This window comes from Colias philodice, chromosome 13 (assembly GCF_061535455.1).
Source record: "Colias philodice isolate Cphi_HAF_F1 chromosome 13, ilColPhil1 Martin Lab GWU primary, whole genome shotgun sequence".
NCBI lineage: Eukaryota > Metazoa > Arthropoda > Insecta > Lepidoptera > Pieridae > Colias > Colias philodice.
In genome coordinates, this window is record NC_143098.1 from 2,830,803 (window position 1) to 2,853,879 (window position 23,077).

The 23,077-nt window shown below is 33.6% G+C and overlaps 1 protein-coding gene across 4 annotated transcripts in view; it reads left to right on the forward strand.

Annotated features, from left to right (window-relative positions):
- Positions 1–345: 345 nt before the first annotated feature.
- The window catches only part of shep (RNA binding motif single stranded interacting protein alan shepard), a 122,147-nt gene continuing 99,415 nt past the window's right edge, over positions 346–23,077 (forward strand). For 2 of the 4 annotated variants that reach the window (XM_089702250.1, XM_089702253.1), the window contains exon 1: positions 346–596. The gene's annotated coding sequence lies outside the window, so the exon portion shown is untranslated. The remainder of the gene's footprint in view (positions 597–23,077) is intronic. The other 2 variants (XM_089702252.1, XM_089702251.1) reach the window with 1 other exon arrangement.

Here is a 23,077-nt window from a genome sequence, read left to right on the forward strand (position 1 = left end):
TAGCTGCGATAAGATAGCTCGCATCGTGCTAATATACCAGCCACCGCTGACTCCGACCGATAATTGCAATCCATTAACTCCAAATAGTTCGCGACCGCATCGCGCGACACCTCGCATGTCCGAGCGCCGTCGCGCGTAGCCTTATCACGCGTAGCCGGTGCACCTTAGCCCTTCATAAATATTTACGAAACTCGGAGTTTCGCAGGCCCCGGCCGGTCGGGCGGGGCTGCACCCTAATGCAATGATTCATATTATTCGGTTTGCGGGCGAGTTGAACGTCTTCCATTATTGTCATTCATCGGAGGAAGTGGGCGGCGCGGGGCGGCGCGGGTGCCGGCGGCGGCCCCCGCGCGGTTTCACGGTATTCAGTCGCCCGTCGACACTCTCGCTGCTTGGACGCGAGAGACGCGATGCAAGTTGCTTTCCTTTGACGCATTCAGGCCGTGTGTGTGTGTGACCTCCGTTTTCCGCCGTCTAGACGCGTGTTGTGCTGGAACTGCCCCAGTGCGCGAGGCGATCGCTGGAGCGGAAGCGTGCAGTGCGACCTGTGCGAGTGCTATCAGCTGACCGGCTCGTCCACAGCCTGCGAGCGCACGGTGAGATCGATGCATGCGCTCATCTGATTGTCTATTTTAAGCCGCTCGAACGACGAATTGGCAAATATCTTCGATCAATGTGCAGGGATCGATTCGACGGAATTGATGGTTTTTAAAGCCGAACGTCGGTGCTGTTGATAAACAGTGTCGGTTTACGCGTGTCGCGATCGGCCGTATTGTTGTGGATTGTACAATCTGTCATTAATTGAACGGCTTATGAAAACATGTACGTGGTTTTGGCATGTTAAACTTACGTACTTGCTCCTTGTGGTAGCGCGAGAGCGTTTGACAGCGAGTCAGCTGATTTCCGTCGCAATCAGAAGGAAATGTAACGCTATGTCTGAAAATGTTATCAGCACTCGATACAATCTATAAAGATACAGCAATGATTTAGTAACTATGTATTGTATTGTCTGAATGCAAAATTATGTTATGTTTAAAAATGCAAAAAAGTAGAAACAGAAGCCATTCGTTATCTCTTATCAAAATGCTCTTGTGAAGGTCGAAATGATAAACGGGATACGGTGTTCACCAGTCCATCAAACAAAAGAGTTTACATTTGCATTATCTAAAGCAAACTCGACAAAGCCGTTGAAACTACCTTTAAAACATTTTTTATGAACTATAAAAGCCATTAGACTATCTAAATAAGATAATAGCGTCATAAAATCATCGAATTATTATCGTAATGACTAACGTAGGCTATGGATGGTCTATCTATGTAGTATCATAGTTTATAGCACCGGAAGAGGCCAGTTACGGTATTCCGGTACATTGAAATAGTCATACGCATAGTAATATGGGAAGTAGACAATGAATACCATTTTAGAAAACAAATTAGTTGTGAAGGTATCGGTACAATGTACGAAGTTAAGTGACTAAAGTCAAATACGCGAAAGAAAGTTATAAATAAAGATGCTCATGTCGGGATGAATCATGTCGCATCCTTGGATACAGATAAAATACGAATATAGAGACATAAATAACGTTGCATTGTTCTTGCTCTTTTTGAATTATATCTCTATAAGAATTCGAATGTAGCTGTTTTCTAAACGCGAGTTTTGGAGGTAGTTTCACAAGCGAACTAAGTCTATGATTATAGACACTAACTTAATTAAAAAATAATTAAATTCATGATAAACGATAGGATTTGATTTTAAACTGGCTCTATAAAAGGAAAAAGTTGTACCATTTACTCTACTTAATCTATGTTATGTACCGTTTCTTCTTGATTGGTGGTTGAATAACAACATATAAACTTGAGCATGTGAAAATCTCTACATCGATCAAGTAGTTACTATAGTAGAGTTTTACGAAATCGACTCTACTCTATGAAATTCAAATGACTCTAGGCTCTACAATCAGGAATCGAATATATTATTAATTCTGCAAGCAAGTCATGTACTAAACACATAGATGAGTTATTGCCCTCAGTTATTAGTTACTAGTCATAATTCATTGCTCTGTAGCATCAAGAATCCTACTGGACCTTGCGACGCTGCCTATAGATAGTATTAAAATTGATTGTTATACCCAAATTTTGATGAATGATACAGGTTTCTTGTAGATTTTACGCAAGAATTACAAGACGACAAGATTTAACAGATTGTTTTTATAAGAATATTATGAGTAGTTTTCTGGAATTTTAAACAAATTTAATTCACATAAGCGAAAGGCGATTGTAAAAAAAATACAGCAAGCGTGGTCATAGTTTGTTTTCTGTCTTCTTTACTATTTTTTAATCTGGAAATACGATCATTAGTTCTAAATAATTGATATTATTAGGATGTTAATTGTTAGCTGTTACCGGTAGTAGAATAAATACCGGTAGTATAGGAAAGGACAAAGTATAAGTACCGGCAGTAAGTAGTATTACTTAGTATTCGTAGCGAGTAGTGCTAAACGGTATGAATTTGTAATATGTATATGGATACCTAAATTGTACAAACTTTGAAATTTAATCAAAAGTACAAGTATTAAATAAATGATGTCATCATTTAGATATTCTGATTAATAGGGTGGAAAATATTGTGTGGTTTTAAAATTATAAAAGCAAATTTAAAATTAGACGCCAAATGGAAAGATAATGAAACACGATAGATTTGTTAATGATTTGTAAGCAATATTAAAATGCTTCATTCAAAAAGAGATTTTAAACACGGATTGTTAAATGTTTTTTATACTAGCTTTCCAACTGCAGCTTTGCCCGCGTTTTCAAAGAATAACCCGCATAGTTCCCGTTCCCATAGGATTTTCGGGATAAAACCTATCGGATGTGTTAATACAAGTTACCCTCTATATGTGTGCTAAATTTCATTGTAATCGGTTCAAAAAAAAGAATAACAAACACACACACACATCCTCTCAAACTTTCGCATTTCTACTATTAGTAGGATAGTAGGACTAGTAGGATTAGTAGGATAATATTATTATAGTAATAAAAACTGTCTTGTTAAAAAAAGGAATTATTTTTCAAGGAATGTAGGATGAGATTATTTAACAGTTAAATCAAATACAATCTTATTATTGTCAACCGTTAATTATATACGCGTGGGGCCAAAGGTTAGTTAATATTTAAATACCATTAACATTATGAATTATGATAATGAATATCTATATCGATAACAGTCGTAATATTAAATCTATTGTTATTCATTTGTATTGTAAAGTTTCGTGATTAGTTCGATGTGGCAATACGGTTTTAGTAACGGTAGTTTTGTTGAAATTATAATTGGATTTTTTAGTTTGATAAAAAAGTTAATAATGATACAATATTAAAAATATAATTATTTAAATTCTAAACGTACATATTAATGTACTTTTTCAGACATTATCGTCATAAGCAAAATCTTTAGTGTAAAATATTTTTGCGTGTAATTTATTGGATTTTAGTTAAAAAATAAATATTATTTGCGAAACGTGAAATGACGTAACGGTAAAAAGTACTTATTTATAAAATCAATTTCAGTTTATTCATATAAAATCTGTCATTATATTATAAAAAACATAAAAAAATCGTCGGAATAATAGTTTATTTCATTATATTAACACTATAACAGCATTTTCCTAGTAAAACAACAACAAAAAACCTGTTATCATACCAACCAATACCTAGTTACAGCAGTGGTGGCTCAGTGGTGGGACCTCGGACTTCGAATCGATAAGTCCGGGGTTCGAGACCAGGCGAGCGCGCAGGAAATAAATTGATTTTTCAATTTATCTACGCATGTTGTAACATCACCACCGCTCGAACGGTGAAGGAAAACATCGTGAGGAAACCGACATGTCGAAGAATCAAAAGTTCGACGACATGTGTCATCCGCCAACCCGCACTTGGCCAGCGTGGTGGATTATGGCCTGTACCCTCATAGGAGGCCCGTGTCCCAGCAGTGGGAACGTATATGGGCTGATGATGATGATGATGATGATGACCTAGTTACATAATGTGTTAAACGTTATATACCACGAACGAACACGACTCATAACCATACTGTATATTTTAAGCTTAAAATAATTTACAAAATGCATTTCCACACGCATACAAACTGACGTCCGTGCCCCGCGACCGCAGCCCGTGTCCACGACGTCCAGAATTATTTACTTATCAACACTGATAACAGAACAATGGGCGTTAACTAGATAGGTAATAAGACTCACGCACATTACATGGGAAAATGCGTCACATTGCTAATTCATTAAGGTCCTTTTTGCAGGAGCAGTGCATTTACGCTAATGATTCAATTGTCATGTTATTTAGGATTTTAAAGTGAAACTTTTATTACATCGTCTCAAACTTTTCGGTCTGTGTAGCGCATGTCGCGTGTATCGCGGCTGCCGAGTAGGTATACCTACTCGGCAGCCGACCGTCACGCGACATGCGCTACACAAAGCAGTGTTCGGAACCGTTCGAACAGTTTCACTTTTACCGTGGTTTCATAAAACCACACAACATTTTTAATGTTTTTCGATTTATATTCACTATAATCAAATTAAGTAATTTATTCAGCAGACAGTTACAGTATAATAAGTTATTCACGTAGCGTAATTCTTACTTTAAAATGAATAACTATTGTTATAATATGTATCCCTATAGGTACGGTTTGGCTCGCGCAGCATGCGTTGCTACATAAAAGGCAGTAGGTATTCAACGCAGAGGACCTTACTAATGTGCGTAAGCCTTTAGTGTACCCACATAATCTTATCTCTTTATGTCAATAGTCTTTTGTATCCGCGATAATGTGGTAGTCTGTTTGTCCTAATGGTACATTCTTTGGGATAACTGGCCAATGGATAACCATTAGTTGTTTATTATTTATAGATAACAGACTATTTTTAAAGGGTGGAGGAAATCCTGTAGAGCTAGTCATGATTAATTCTATTTTTTAATGTAAATTATTAAGATTGATATATTTAAAATGTACCTAGCAATAAAAATTTTTATTTCCTCTCCATAAAAAGAAAATTATTATTTTTTTTAATTTCGAACGTCAAAAATAGAGCGATGCTATCTATTGTTTTTTTTTATCATCTTATATGACGATAAAATAGGATAAGTAATTATTCTCTCTTAAAAGACGATCTCTCGTTTTAAATAAAATATAATAAGGTTAGTAATTAGTATCAGGGCAGACGTAACTCGACATTGTTGCCTAAGAAAGGAAGCCCTAAAAATGAATCTTTCTGCGACGTATGTTGTGTATTGTACCTCTTTTTAGATAAATTGTTCACTTCCTTCCAATTGGCTGTTAAAAGAGCCATAATATAATTGGTAGATATTTTTTTGAAGTGAAACTTCTTTCGCGTCATGGCAATACCGTCACGTCATGAAGTAAGGCGACGATTTTGGTATCTTTGAATCTTGCCAGAGAAGTTTCACCTCTGACACCTGTACACACGCTCTTTTTTTATTGGGTAATTCAACACAAAAGCTTGCGGTATTAAAATTCAAATTAATAAACTAAAACGCCAAAACAAATTTCACTTTCAAAATGGTCGAATCTCGAATGAATATCAGGTTATGTCAAAATGTGTTTGCCAAAAGTGACTGCGTTTAACCGCATAATCTGTGGTCACTGTTTGACGTTCAACGAAATTGCTTTTCTTTCACTTATCTGTGGGGCTGGAATCTGCATCTGGCAGATCATAACAAAAAAAAAAGTTTACTGTTTTATGATTCAGAACGAGACCTAATGGAAATTAAAAAAAAAATACGCGTAAAAAAATAACATTTTTTTGATACGATTCATGTTTTTTATTACTAAGTAGACTAGCAATGCCCTGCGGTTTCACCCGCATAGATAGCGATATCGTGACAGTGAATAGTCTACTATAGGTCGGACTATAGGTTTAATTTTTAATCACATGAAAATCACCTTCACCCCTTCCCGCACTATACGCCTGCTCATTTTACCTACTATTTTCTGTAGATTGACACTTTTAAAAATTCGTTATATCTTTTGAATGGAATATCCAATTTTTTTTATTTAAAAAGTATTTTGCTGGTATTGAAACAGTCTATAATAAAACATCATTTAATGGGATAAGGATTAATATATGTGTATGGATAACATGGTTTGATTACTGTCGGCACTTCTATTTACTTTGAAAACGTAAAAAAGTTGTTGTAGTAACATAACTACTGAAGATGGACATATGGTATCGCGGACTTTATTGTAGATATTGATCCATTCTATAATACCGTAGAACATTTTTTTGTTCTATCTTCAATAGATTCCGCAGCGCACGCGATGACAGCATTTTTATTAAGGAATTTTTTACACCTTGGGTTACATTATTGCATTTTTGGTAAGGATCTCTAATTTTTTTGAAAATGCAATATAGCCTATGTTGCTCAGTGAAGATGCAGCTTTCTAATGGTGAAAGAATTTTTGAAATCGGTCCAGTAGTTTATGCGTGAAAACCATACATACATACATACATACATACTTACATAATTACAAACTTTTCCTCTTTATAATATTAGTATAGATAATAGGTACCTACAATATGTAGACGTGGTTGATTTTTTTATGCGATATACCGAATTTAGATAAGGAATTGCGTAAATTGAATTATTGTTTATTTTTGTAGAAAATTAAATATTATTTATTATTGAAGATATTCTATCTTATCGATTTATAAGAATAATTAAAATAATGTGTTTGTAAACATCAACCAAAAAATGACATGACTTCTAAAGATTGTTTTATAAATTAAACGGGAACATTCATAAGAAGTGTAATTCTCCTCACAAAAGATGCTTTGTGGAAATACAAATATGGCAAGGTTATTTTTTGTGACTCAGAACCTGAATACAAAGAAATCTCGATAATGATTGTTGCCGATGGGGTAGCGTACGCGAAACCGATCAGAATAGCGGGGTTATATATAGGGTTGTCAAAAATAACTCATTTAAATTCCGTTTTTAAATTATTTTTGGAAATATGTGTATGAGGCTCGTGTGATTGTTTTTGTTTGTTGTTCTGTATTTTTTCGTTTCATTTGAGAATGTAATCCAGCAGTACGTTCTAATTTTTTATATTTTTTACTAACCTCTCTATTACCGTTTTGAGTATAGTGGAAAGTTAACAAGATTTATAATTATTAAGCCAATCAAAAATGTTTTAGATGTAGTTATTAATGTTCAAACCACACGAAATTTTAATTTGACTGGGTATGTAAAATTTATGAAGTCGCGTATTATTCTGACCATCAACTTGTTTCAGTTAACAGTTGCCAAACTATACAGTAGCCAGCCCTAGCAACACGTCGTTCGTTCACACCACCAGTTATATTTAGTTGCGTCCGGCGCGCGGAATGCAGCCCGCGCCTGACCTACCGCAATAGCACTGTCACAGTTTCAGCCTCTCACTGATCTGGGGGGTCACCATAACGTTAAAGCAGTACTAATTCCAGTGTGCGAAAGTGATACCGCTAGACGAACTATATAGCTCTGTCTCTTTCCCACCCTGGAAATAATACTGCTTTCACGCCATAATTACCAGTATGCTCTAGATAGCCTTGCAAAATGTTAACTGTCTGCAAGCTTGTGCCATCCCTGACTTAACCCTTTTTAAACACGCCTACGGCATTACCTTGCAAGGGTCAGTTCAATTTTCAAACGTTTTATTTTTTCTTTCCATTCATTCGGAATTTGAAATGAGTTTTGATTGTCTATGTCAGCGTATTTGAAGAGGATTTTCTTAAATATTTTAAATGTACATATTGTTTATTACTAGACATCGGATTATATTATGCACTAACAAAATGTGAAAATATGCATGCAAATATGCACTAAAAAAGGCCGAAATATGCACTAAAAACGACTGATATGCCTAAAATATGCACAATACAAAATCAAAAAACCTTTATTATTTTTATATATTTAAATCAAAGATTGTACAAAAGCAGAGAAATTTTCTTGAAATTAAGTATAGTTATTGTGCCGATATACAATTAAGCATTTTTACCAAATTTTCAAGCGCAAATTTGTGACGTTTGTCACCCGCGAGCCCAGTGTTGCCACCTTAGACGGCTTAGACCTTTCCGGGCTAAATCTACTTATATTATTTATCTTTTTTACTTATTTATTTATCTTTTTTGGAATTCAACCCGTGTTTTAAGTCTTTAGCCCCAAAAGGGTAATCTAACCCTGTTTTGAAAGGCTCAAATAACATAAAAATGGAGACCATTTTGTAGTTTTTTGCCATTTTACCATGCCAAAATAGGGTTTGTTTACTTGCTGAGCGTTCTGATTGGCTAATAAAGGTTATTCGACCAATCAAAACTCCCGCTACTTAACGAAATATGCATGATTGGGGAAAAAGGCTAAAATATGCACTAACGCCGTAATTAGAGAGTTTTATGCATTTGATTATGCAAATATGCAAATGCATATAATCCGATGTCTATTTATTACATTTTAAGATGCAAATGCAATTTGACTTTCTCTATTGTTATATTACTACCGTCAATTGGCAGTGCATCCATTCTAAAAATACTTAAATTGAAGACAATAACAGCGCAGGCTATAAATAAATACAATGGGCACATGCCACGTATAAAACATATTGATAATATTCAAGTCATCTGTGATCTTATATTATAACTTATGTACATAGGCATAACCCGTCTCCAGAACTTTTGATCCTTCGAGAATTTTGCCTGACTTTCAAAAATCACCCTTATTGATTATAATAATAGGAGTAAGATAATTTGTATTACCTAATTATCAAATAAATAAAAACGGGAATCAATCCAAAAATAAAACGCTTTTTCGTATGAGATCACAAATACATAATACATAATTATTATACAGGGTGTAATCGTTAAGTGTGCACAGGCGATTTTTCCGTAAGTATTACAGATAACAAAAAACTTTAAACTAATGTCGAAAGTACTTAACCTAATGAGTAAAATGGCGGTAATAAATTTTTAAAAATAAATCGAGAAATATCAAAAAAATTATCTTTAACCCTCCCATACATTAAGTATGAAATATGAATATCCCATATACATTTAATATGAAAGATTTTAGCTATCTTTTTCTTTTTTTGGTTTTCTGCTTTAATTACTTCGCAAATTTGAAGTGACATTTTCCACGTTTTTCCGGACATTTTCACGCATTTTCTGGATATTTTCCAGGAATTTTCCGGACATTTCCCGGACATTTCCCAGACATTTTCCGGGGATTTTCCAGGCATTTCCACGCATTTTCCGTACATTTTCACGCATTTTCCGGGTATTTTCCAGATATTTACCAGCCATTTTCCGGACATTTCCCTGACATAGCCTGTATATGTCTGGAAAATCCCCGGGAAATGCTCGGAAAATCCCCGGAACATGCCTGGGAAATTCCCGGAAAATGCCTGGGAAATGTCTGGAAAATATACGGAAAATGTGTGGAAATTTCCGGAAAAACCGTGGAAAATGCCTGGAAAATTCCTGGAAAATAGAAAGAAAGAAAAGAAAGAAAAGAAATTTATTGCCAAAAAAAACACAGCCAAACACATTAAAAAATATCTTAAAATTAGGCAAACGGAGACAGCCTCAGCAAAATGCTGCACAAAAGCAGCGCTGATTTTCAGGCTGTACCGGCGATTGCGGTTCGTCTTAATATTAAAAAAGAATTAAGTCTAGGTACTTAAAATAAATATATAGATAAGGAAGTATATAAATATTAATAATAAATAAATAAATGCATCTAACTTATATTACGGCAGAAACATATAAATATGAATAATATAATATATTATAAGGCATATAACGTGTCATATATACATAAATAAATCTCAGGAAAATCAAAACAGTACAACATGTGATACGATATGGAAGCCAAGGTTATATAGGTATTTCATCACGCCAAGATCAACAGAAAGGTAGCTATTGGGTTGAAGCACGCCAGTCCTCAATTTGCTTCTAAAAAAAAAAAAATGATAAAAAATAATTAATTAAAAATAATTTCTTCTAAAAATGCGTGAAAATGTCCGGGAAATATCCGGAAAATGTCCGGGAGAAGCGTGGAAAACGCTCGGAAAATCCCCGGAAAATGCCTGGGAAATTCCCGGAAAATACCTGGAAAATATCCGGAAAATGCGTGGAAAATTCCGGAAAAACCGTGGAAAATGCCTGGAAAATCCCTGGAAAATGCGTGAAAATGTCCGGAAAATATCTGGAAAATGTCCGGGAGAAGCGTGGAAAATGCTCGGAAAATCCCCGGAAAATGCGTGGAAAATTCCGGGAAAAACGTGGAAAATGCCTGGAAAATCCCTGGAAAATGCCTGGAAAATATCCGGAAAATGCGTGAAAATGTCCAGAAAATATCCGGAAAATGCGTGAAAATGTCCAGAAAATATCCGGAAAATGCGTGAAAATGTCCGGGAGAAGCGTGGAAAATGCTCGGAAAATCCCCGGAAAATGCGTGGAAAATTCCGGGAAAAACGTGGAAAATGCCTGGAAAATCCCTGGAAAATGCCTGGAAAATATCCGGAAAATGCGTGAAAATGTCCAGAAAATATCCGGAAAATGCGTGAAAATGTCCAGAAAATATCCGGAAAATGCGTGAAAATGTCCGGAAAAAGCGTGGAAAATGCCACTTCAAATTTGCGAAGTAATTAAAGCAGAAAACCAAAAAAGAAAAAGAAAGCTATAATCTTTCATATTAAATGTATATGGGATATTCATATTTCATACTTAATGTATGGGAGGGTTTAAAGATAATTTTTTTGATATTTCTCGATTTATTTTTAAAAATTTATTACGGCCATTTTACTCATTAGGTTAAGTACTTTCGATATCAGTTTAAAGTTTTTTGTTATCTGTAATACTTACGGAAAAATCGCCTGCGCACACTTAACGATTACACCCTGTATATCTTTTGGCCAAGCAATTTATTATAATATTCTAATAAATCTTTGTCAAAGCAAAAAAAGCATTGTAACCAGTCATGGCATGTAATATTCATATTTATCGGCATACTAATGCAAATTGAATAATACAGAACAGGAATCATGGATACGTCGGCTAGCCTTGAACAAATTGCTTAGTGTAGGCGAGGAATGAGCCCTAGAATAAAGGTCAAATATTCGAAGCGATGCGAGTACATAGCTGTATCTGTTCCAAGTTCAACGTTAAGTCTAGATCCAAAGGAGCGATGTAATTCAGCAGATTGGAGCGGACGTGGTTTCGCAAGCTGTATGACGGAGGCATAAATATTGTCTATGGCAGATAGGGTGCGTCGCCCGCGTTGGCGCCGTTCGGTCAGACAGTATTAGACCTCAGATTGATCGGTCCTCCGTCGCGTTGGCATATCATAAAGACGTTTTATTCTCGCTCACTGTTTAGTATGTCTAGCGTGACGTAACTTCAGGCTTTTTACAGGCTAACTTTTTGTAAGGCTTCCCGTCTAGCGGGCGTAATTAAAGCGAGTTTCATATGTATGGACGCCTCTCCGACCTTCGAGGAGCGCGCATCGTGTCGCTTTGTATAGTAATCAAAGTGAATTATTGCGGACATATTTAAATATAGATGTTATTTGTAATAAGGGAGGGTTTATGGGCAATATAACATTGAGGAGTTCTTTAAACTTGTGCGTATGTACTTTTAATGCTACATCAAGGTTTTTGATACTTACTTATATCGTTTACTGATTTTTTTGAGAAATAATTTATGAAAAGTTAAAAGCCGTGTCCACAAGGCAGTATCGTACTCCTTTACTAAAATATTCACGACGACTCCAAGGCATTGTTTATCAATTTCATTTAATAGTTGTATGTCTTGTTGTTTTTGTTGTATTGTCAGCGAGGCAGTGACCCCTTACAAAGGTGATGATGACATGCCAATTACTTGGCATTAAGTCATAATATTATAATACTGTGATAAAATGATAATGTTCATTGTATGCTATTGACGAATTGATTTAGACATCCATGCGGAGGGTGCTACATTTTATTACTATTTATTCAAAGTACTTTTTTAATGGCATTATTATACTTAGCCCGCCACTTCTAATAATTTTCTATGTAAAATTAAGTCTGACTCAGATAATTATGAAGTTTCATTGAAATTGGTTGTTATACTAAAGTCGTAACAATTATGTACATTAATTACTTGTGTAACAACAACACGTACAATTATTTTAATTTCCAGTTGTTTAACAAAATCCTTTACATATTCTTTGTAATCTATATCACATTGTTTAACATTTGGGAGAATATTTTAAATGTACAGTGAAGCCACAGCACTATACAAGATATACAGCATGTTCCAAATAACTATGCGGTTGTCAAATCTGTGCCTAGAATGCTTGTTCATAAGATATTTGGTAGCGTTGCCAACAACAGCCTTCTGACTTCTGAAATATCCACAAAGTTATCTAAGACGTTTTGCAAACTGAAATATTTATTCTGTGGTGCGTCAGACGTCACGATTACAGCATATCTTTTATTGGTCGTTATCAGTTATTTGTTGCAATTCACGATAAAATAAGAGGTGCTTCGTGTAATGTAGATAAGTATTATATGAGTTACCAGGGCGAAGTTTATAGCGTTATATCATAGATCGGAGCTGAGATGTGTTTTAGTGTCACGGTTTATCTCTAGTTGTTATACCTACAGCGTGATTTTTATAGATCATCGTAACGGTGGAGGAAATATTTATCTATTATAATTTAAAACATTTTTTATTATTTATTCAACTTTCTGTCATTGCTGAGTAACTGAAGAAAAATATAAAGAGTTGTGAATCGTTACGATTTTGAATGAGAGGTAGACCAAAAAGTTAAGAATATTTAGATCAGTAAATTAAAAAAAAAGTTCAAAAAAAGTAATCGGAAAAATTCTAAATAGAATCTCAGTTTCATCTTAAATTACTACAAAGGGTAACATATCCTACTTTTTTATATAGCATTATTTCACCAACATTAATTACTCACCTGTACATTATATAGTTTTAAGATTATACATTGAATGCATGTTGGCTGAAACGTCGTGAGCTAAAGCTAGACGGTATTCTTTTTATACCAACCAGTCAACCGAGGCCATTCAATTGCATACGTGATAAAAATCACGTTGCTTAAATGTGTTATACTTTTAGTAAAATCCTATGAACTAAAATATGGCGAGAATTTCTGAGTATTCTTAAATTTTTGCATAGTGTGTTTTAGTTCTTAATAAGTAATTTAAACATTTTTGGGTAAGAAAAGATTGAATGCTTATAAAATAAGATGAAATATCTGATTAGGTACCTAATTATGCTCTTTATATGTATAATGTCATTGATAATATTAGTATGTACATGGTAATTTATCAACAAATATACAATAGTTAATTTTAATTTTAGTCATTTTTGATACAACAATATTAATCTATGCATTTAGGAATTAGAAAATTTTCAACCACGTGTAGTTTCATGAGGATTTTCCAGCAAATTTTCACCATATTCGACAGAGAAATTTGCTCAACCACACTAAAACGTGTCAAGTTGTGAATTTTTCCAATTAAAAATTGCTTAATTTAGACGCGACAGCGTTTGTGTGAAGAGTATTGGACTCTGGAACTCCACAATTGTAGATCGTTAGTAAATTCTCTGGATATACCTTAACTATGGGAGAAATTTTTTGAAAGTCAGAATATTGTCAAATAGGTTTTTGTCTGAAAATTTGATTTCTTCACAAAAAAGTTCTTAAATACACAAAAAATTAAAACAGATTGCCTTTATCTACTTGTCCAAACCAACATGACTAAAACACTTATTATAAATTCGTTTAACTACGTAAAGTCAAGCTCCTTACATTTTGCAACAATGACTACGTTTGCAACAATCATACCGTCACCTATTCTTATCTAAATGTTAACATTAATATAACACAGCAAAAAATATACAAGGATAAGTGGCACTTATACTTAATAGCAGTATAATTATGACGTGTGAGCGGATTACAAAATTGCATTTATATTTTATATCCAACATTATGTCGGTAAGAGCGTTGACATGAAAGCGTAGTCTGCGTTGATAATTATAATTAGCGTTTGCGTAGTGGGCGGTTCGCCGTGCAGCGATTTATTTTTATATGACACTAGTGGTCCGCCCCGGCTTCGCCCGTGGTACCTACATGTTTAAACTATCCTATCTCTCAAGTTGGATCGAACTGCACATGGTGTGCGAATTTTATTATAATCGGTTAAGTGGTTTAGGAGTCCATTGAGGACAAACATTGTGACACGAGATTTATATATATTAAGACTAGCTGCGTACCGCGGTTTCACCCGCGTGGCTCCGCTTCTGTTGGTCTTAGCGTGATAATATATAGCCAATAGCCCTCCTCGATAAATGCTATCCAACACCGAAAGAATTTTTCAAATCGGACCAGTAGTTCTTGAGATTAACGCGTTCATACAAACTAACAAACTCTTCAGCTTAATAATTTTAGTATAGATACGAGGGATAGGTAGATATTGACAGAATAGTGACCACAGATAATATAATACTAAAGTTATAACTGGGTAGTACACCACCCGTCCGAGATATGTTTATAATCACCCTGTAGTTCCAAAATTCCATTACTGTATTGTGGGATTCGCTAGAGGAAAATATTGTAGAAACATTGTTTTTAATGTGAAATGTTTTAACTTTTAATATATTTATAAGTTCAACAATTGTTACTGATTAAAACAGGCTTTGCTTAGTGTAGGGTTAGATAGCTCTACATGAAAATTTAGTATGTTGTTACAAATTAAAAAAAAAATATCTGTTTTTGCATTTTTTTAGAAGTTTCATTTTTTACGCAACAACAACAATAATTTAAAATTCATATACGAAACTTCGGTATTCTAATACTTAAACATATATAAAGCACATTCTTTGCAAATAACAGCTGTTTAAAACATCAACAACATATACTGCCACTAATGATATTACCATACGCACTAGTGACTAGTCACACGACTTGTATAGTAAACAAAACATACTATCTTAATGCGGACATAAATAAACAAATTGCTACAAATTATCTATCGAAAGCGGTCCAAAGGTCGGAACATTTAGAAAATAATTTAAAGCACATAAATAGTTGAATGTTGAATGAGCTAATGGCGATAATTATCATAGTATAAAGAGAACAAGTAGGCCGACTCTTAGGAGCGTACGGTACCTAAACTCGCGAGGCACAGGGTTGTCACTTTTCACGTTTATACTTTAAATCTTAATACTACATATTATAAAGGCGAAAGTTTGTAAGTATGGATGTATGGATGTATGGATGTTTGTTACTCTTTCACGATTCTACTGAACCGATTACAATGAAATTTAGCACACATATAGAGGGTTACTTGGATTAACACATAGGACAGGTTTTATCCCGGAAATCCCACGGGAACGGGAACTATGCCGGTTTTCCTGTATAAACGCGGGCGAAGCCGCGGGCGGAAATCTAGTGATTGTATAAACAAACACCGACCGCTCACAGCAATGGATGGCGCGGGCGCGGCCCTCACGAGAACGGTCCTTGAGATGAGAGGGAACCGAGCGGCGTTGTGTGCGTGTGTCAAGCTTGCTTATGTGAACGAGAGGCGTGGCCAAGCGCTCTGTGTACATACAAACAGCGTGATGTACCATTGTTCGAAGATAACTTACTTGTTCTCTTTATACTGTGGAGCTAATGATTATAATTATGTAATAAATATCTGTTAGTCACGCGGCAAGCGTGTGTTGATAAGTGATAAGAGCGGAATGGCGCCTGCGATCTGCGTTTTTGAGTGTTAGATGATAAAAGTGCTTGATATTGCTATGTTTTACATTAGAAATATGCTAGTCAGTTTCAGTTTCATGATAGAGATTTTAAATGTTTCAGTAATTTCACTTAAAACCAGGAAAAATAACTTTATGCTAAATTTGGAAATACTAAAGGACAAATTTTCACTGAAGAAGATTTGAAACCTTTAAATGTTGTCTAAGTCGGTTTATCAATATCTTCATTGTAAGTTCTTACTTGTAACTTGATATTGAAATGAAGTAAAAATACACTGAACAATGAATATATTTTACCATTTCGAAGTCGATTAAAGTGAAAAAGGAAAGTGTTACTCACATTTTACTTAAAACACAATTTAATAAACATGGAGCGAAATTCCGCCGTTTTTCATCGCCGACGTCATCACAAATATTTCCAACGATTTATAACGTCAGAACTGTAGGCAATAAATTGTAAAAATTTTAGAAATTAGCTCTTAAAACGTATATTCCTCGTGTTTTAAATCTCTTTCGTCGTAAATCAGATCGGGGCCTGCAATATAAATTCAACTTTTACGAAAATTATACTTAGGTTTTGCTAGAATCGATTTATCCGTAATTGCTTTAACTTGAAGTGTTTTTGAGTTAATGTAACTTGGAACGCTTTGTCTTCTCGTATTTTGGAAGTTATTTAGCTTTAATGCTTAAGTAAAGTTGTATTAAAGGGTAATTTTCAGAATTGTCGAAGTAAAGCCATTTTCAATGCTTAGCTATAATAGTTATTAAAATTTAAAATACAAGGTTACTAACTGGCTGATTTTCTTGCACTAAAATAACTTCATGAATATCTTTAGGTAGTTACTTGTTATGTAGTTGTAAATGAGCTCTAATGATTTCACAGTAACACTTTCTTTGTAATTGAGGTAAAAATAGAATGATCTGTCAAGTCAATAAATATTACTCTACATAAAAGGCCACTCCCCATTTGATTGGCCTTTTATTCGGAGTACATTAATAAAAGGTTCTAATTTCGGCTAACAGATAATTATTATAAGAGCGATTTAGCTTTTCTCAAAGACACGCTTGGTTAGGCAAGGGCCCGGGCGGGAGATAATGACCCGAGTGTGGCAATAATTGATGGTATTAGAGTACCTCTGCTGTAGACTGTATTAACACCGTCTTGCTTGAGTCATATCACAGATAATATAACAGTATACTGTCATATCGCGTATTTTTTTTAATTGAGAGCAATAAAATATTAATCGACTGTAACAGAAAGAGGGTTATGTTTTTCGCGTATGTATGTATATTTCTTTGCAAACGACAAAGAGCCTTAATATGGCTTGTCTTAATTTTATTTGAATGATGTCAATAGATTGATACTGGGTACATCAAAATGAAAAAAATTGGGCTAAAAAGCAATTCATAGTTAAAATTGCAGGCGGGTTTTTTGTTCTTTTAATAATAAATCTTGTCTAGCTGTAGTTAAAACCGGAAAAGCAGGTTTCACTGTTTCAGGATGAAAATGTCTGTGAGAACAATGGGACCACCCCAAATGATGTTTCATACTGGTAAAAAAAGTCAAACGGCAAAGTTTGACTTTAAGGTCATTGACTCTCTTTTAAGAAATTTGTCATATGGTTTCAATGTGTTAATAATAAATTCAAAGGTACCTAAGCTACGTTAAACCTTTCAGCTAAGAATTCGTTTCTGTATTCAGCATAAAAGAATTATTACTTTAGTAGTACACTCAAAAAGGTGAGCTCTTAAAATATTCGGTAAAACTCTATTCATTTGAAAATATGAATCATGATCGTGTGAACTAAATTTTTACATATTAAATTTACAAGCGCTGTAAGCTTAGTTCACAATTCTCAGAACCAAATAAACATGAAGCTAGTCGTTAAAAACTACAAAGTTACGACAAAAATGTTAGTAGAAAAATGATTACGTTGCATTTACGTCAAACGCGCGCATGCTAATTCTAACCCCACTATGTCAAATTATTTTGTGTAAATAGGGTAGAGCAATCTTTGGTTGTTCTTAGTGCGTTAGAATAGATTCTATGCAATGTTTTAATACTGAACAACACTGAATACGAGAACCTATTCGTTTACACTAAAAAAATCAAAAATGCTCTTGCTCTAGCTCTATATTCGTTTAATGTAAATGGACTGTTATATGTAATACTTGATGAATCATATTTAATATATCATAACTATTATAATTTACATAAATTAAATTGATAAATACGATCACGTGCTGGTTACCATAATTTTGGCTTGTTGTGTTTTTTGTATTATATATTAATCCTTGTTTAAGAGCATATTTATTACCTCTAAGTGGTACTTGGAATAAAATTGCCAAACAATCAACTACATATAAAGAAGGTATAATATTCTTGATTTTTTTTGTATCTACATCAAAAGAATAAAGGTTTGTAGGTAAATATAAATCATTTGGTAACTAGATAATAAAAATTCCTATTAATGTTAATTCAAATTCAAAATTCATTTATTTATTAATGTTAATGTTATCTAATAAGGATTATTATGATGATTTTATTCTACGATTTTGTTTTGAACAAAATCGTAACATTGGTGTAGTATTTCAGCTAAATAACAACCCGTTTTAGTTGACCAAAACACGAGAAATTTTAATTCGTCTGTTTTGTAGATAAACTAGTCCTATAGCGGCATTTTTATGTAAAATTAAATATAAAAGCATGACTTAAGTTAAATCTATTAATTGATTCAATTGAATCAAAATCAATAGGTAATATAAAATACAGTTATTTGTTTTTAACAATTATTATTAGATATCAATTTCAGAAATTGAATTTTCGCTTACAACTGAGCATAAAAACATTACAATCAACAAAAAATTATATAAACGTTAAAATATTAAAGAAAGTTTTGTCTCAATTTCAAAACAAATAAGTTTTTTACGGAACACGAAAATATATTCTAAAAAGTTGAAGCCAAGGAATTTGCACCGAAGTTTCCTTTACAAGGGTCGCGACTGCTATTAACATTTTAGGCGGAAGATTTATAAACTTTCTTACATTTATCGTTTGGTTTTTAGTCGGTTTTTCATTTAAATCTTGAATTGCATTTTCAATGAATTTGTTTTTTTTTTCCAGGTATGTACCCGACTATGCTGATTGCATGTAATGTCGTCTTTCTGTAAGTATTTTAAAAATAATTTTCTTGCAAAAGACAATTATATTATAGGTACGCAGTATAATTATAAAGAGACCCAATAATGGGCCAGCTTATTATAGCATTAACCAATAGATAAATTAATCTATAAAGACATTACGACTGTTATTTGTTGCTTTATTAACTCAAAATCACACACGTAGAGACAGCACGGAACGATCTTTTCTAAATCAACTATGTATATGAAACAGTCTGCCCCTTTTCATCTATGACTAATATCGTTTTAGTTTCCAATATAGGGATATCAATGTTGGTGGAATCTTCAATTAAATCACGAGGGTTCCTAACTACATTGGACTCGCCCGCATTGTAGCTGACATCGACCAATCACAGCTTACAGCAGGCATTAGGGAAGCATTGTTTAGTGACAAGATGTTAGTTTATTTAGAAATGCGTTTGCTAATGTTTAGATTGGAACGTAAATCTTTTTTACATATAGAAGTTTATACTTTATGGTATATTGGAATTGCTAAAGGAACTGTGTTGTGGACATTACCGGGCAGATAAACTTTTGGTCAAATGCAATAAATAGGCGCTATATTTCGTACTAAAACTTTCTAGTTACCATACGTTTAAATTTTATTTAATATATTTAATTCTGCAAGGTTTAATTTGGTTTTCAATGCATCATGTAATGTTCAAACAATAAAGTTTACAACCTTTAGATAGATACCTAGAATCGAAGACAACAATAAACACTATCATTCTCAAGTAACTAATTAACGGTACTGATTAATAGCGTCTTTTAACGAAAATTAGAGCCAGTATAGAATTTCAGCATTTTGCCCTTTTTAAGTTCCTTTGTGAGGTTTAACAATGAAAGCGGAAAAACCCTTTGTTTTGTTAACACGTATACAGACAAATGGTAAAAGTTCCGTGTCCCCTATGATTGGATGATTCCTATTCGATTCGATTCAAAAATGCTATATTTATAGCAATTATAACAGAGCTATAGGTACTTCTCCATCTCTTAAAATCTATTATGTAGAAACAATTTTAAGCAGCATTGCCTAAATTAATATGTAACATATACTTACACATAAATACCTTACCTTAGCATTTCATTTCATTCTAAATTTTGTTTTACTTGTCTTCCCAACAGCCCTGTTTTAAAAATCAATTCGTTTTTAATCACTTCCAGGACAAGCCGCTATTACCTATAATAAAACTGTAGTCAAATTGTATTTTCTAGAAATTCTATCAATTTTCTCCTTTCCCTTCCACTGCTTAATTAAGACCCTGAATTCTAGGAAGCTTAAATTCCTGATATTGGGAAAATTAATAACGTGGATGTAATAAACTCAAAGGTAAAATTGTGAAATTCAATAAAGTTTTCTATAATAGCTTCTCATTTACTTTAAATAAGTTATTTTTAGCAGGTTTTCATCTAGCTCTTAAAAAAGCAGTATTAAGCAAAGAAATAAAAAATGGGTTGTCTGTAAAGTCGGTTTACTGACGATAGTTGAACGCGACAACGTCCGATTGTGCTTCTTTGTCGGTCGTTCCGCGCTCTCGCTTGCACTTCAAGCCTTACAAGGAACGCCTCAGAGCGAGGTAACGCCGCATGAGTCATGTTTTTTCGTGCGTGTAGCCGGCTCTATCGAATTATAAGACGTAGTCAACTTGTCACGTCAAAAATGTAATGCGCTGGCAGGATTTCATATAACTCAATAAGCAGATTACTGGAAAAAAATATTCAATTCTACAATTTTTCAAAGTCGACCCGCTACATTTTATGCCAAATACCTATATATTTAGAGGTGGTTATAAAAAATAATTAATAACATAAAAAGTAATCGTGGGATGGATAATTAATTAATAATGTACTAGGAATCTATAAATGCATGTAGGTAACGTATGAATCATTTTATGTGAAAACAACGGGGATTGTACTTACCTACTCATATTATAGACGGTATTAGTCACGAACATTCATTCAGTCGATTGCTATAAACATAAAATTTATATTACTTGTAACTAATATGATATGGAGAAAATGATTCGTATTAACAATAACTGTTAGAAAACGGTTAAAGAATATTAATTGATTATCGTTATAATATAATTGTTGGTCGTATAATAAACAACATTATTAAAAGGAACGTAATTAAAACAACTGATATAGCCATGATAGTTTATTTGCAACAAAACTTCTTAAATCATTAACTGCTCTCATCTACATGATTAGACATGACATGACATTCCAAAAAAATCGCAAAACATAAAAACATTAAAAACTATTTCCACAACTTCTGGTTATTAATGTATGAAAATTTAAGTCAAAAAGTGTCAAAATATCAGTGACTTTATCATCAATTTAAACAGGTCTTTTATCTGCTTAATGTTTTATAATATCAATTTGCTCTTGATTGAGTACAAGCTGAGAATATAAGAATAACGCTGTTTCTAATAGCTAACGTATAATACAATATCTTAGTAACGTGTGAGTACTGAGTAGCTCATGGGTATCGGGTTTGTTTTGACCGCAACATGTTCCAGGCCTACTGATCTCTTGCAGGGCTGCCAATTTTAAGAAAAAAAGTGTATTTAAAAAAAAGGAAAAAAATCTTAATTGAATGTATGTATTAAAAAAAGCAGTGTTATTTTTATTAGTCTATTAATTAATAAGGACTTTTCCTTATTATGTGAGGAATACTGTGTGAAATGTTTATTCTTTTATAAAGTTTGTATAATAAATAACAATAACTACTGTGTCTGAATGAGTGAGTAATCATCAAATATATTACGTGTTTTATTAATTAAAAGACCTTAAAACAAACCATATCAAAGGGTATATAATACACAGAAATGGTCGCAAACATGTCACATTAATACCTAATCACAGCGCAGACTTACCAAACAAATCTCAACAAACATATGATATTGGACAACCCTAACTTACAGTGCAAATATTGACCGATCGTCGACCCTATTGACGTTATGCGATAGCGTTAACAAAACGCTATAACATGATACTGATTTTCATGTTATGGATAAGTGCAGTCATGTGAACACAATACTCCGGCATAAAAGGCGCGTGCTACGTTGTAATATCGACTAAGAAAAAAATTGTAATCGCGATTTTTTGTGCTTGCACGTTGCAGACATTTTTTGTTACTTAAGTCGAGATTTTTGAACTTTTTGTTATAATACCTTGCCATAGGCGTTGTTTCAGTTTATTTTATTAGAATCCCAAAAAAGTAATCCGGTGGTACTATTTTTGCTCTTTCCTGAAATAGAAATAATTGAACACAACTAAAATGAGACGCCATTTGCCTAAAGTTTCATACGTGCTTTAGAAAAAATGTTTTCAAAACTTTACGTTTGTACCTTTTTTTATACAAAAACGGGAAAGGTTTAATAATGTCAATTGTGAAAATGATGTAAATAAAATTTGAGGTATGACTGTCTGTAGTGAGTTTTCAACTCATATTTAACGGTGTCTCGCTCATTATAATGCATACAGCGTGCGAAATTAAGGATGTTTGCCAGTGAAAAAAACTGAAACGTAATTTATTTGACAGAAAAAACCGGTTCTTTCGTGCGACAACCCTACGAATTTAGCTGACATTTTTAAGCTCGTGGTTAGTTCTAGTGCTTAGTAATTATATCAAAAACAATATTAAAAATACAATTTGGACAGTTTCGAAATCATCACGAAAAAATATGAATTTAGATTTATTATTTTTTCTCTTTTTCAACTTTTACAACTTTTCTAAAAGTTGGCAACCCTTACTTCAAACCCTCTTGTAATTAAGAACTCCTCTGACATAAATTTAAACGTCCGCAGATAAATTCCGGTCATAAAATTGCAACTTCTATTTGTAATGATAATTCAACCTGTAGGTTTACATTTCAAGTTGATGGGTAAGATAAGAATATCCACACTGTTTTATTTACTAAAATACGATGCTATTAAAGGCAATATGTATTACACCCACGATTTTATCTGCTGTTTTATTGCGTTTTTAATTAGTTTGTACTTTTTTTTCTTTAGAAGTCAGCCGTTATCAGGACTCAGCTTCGGATTATTGC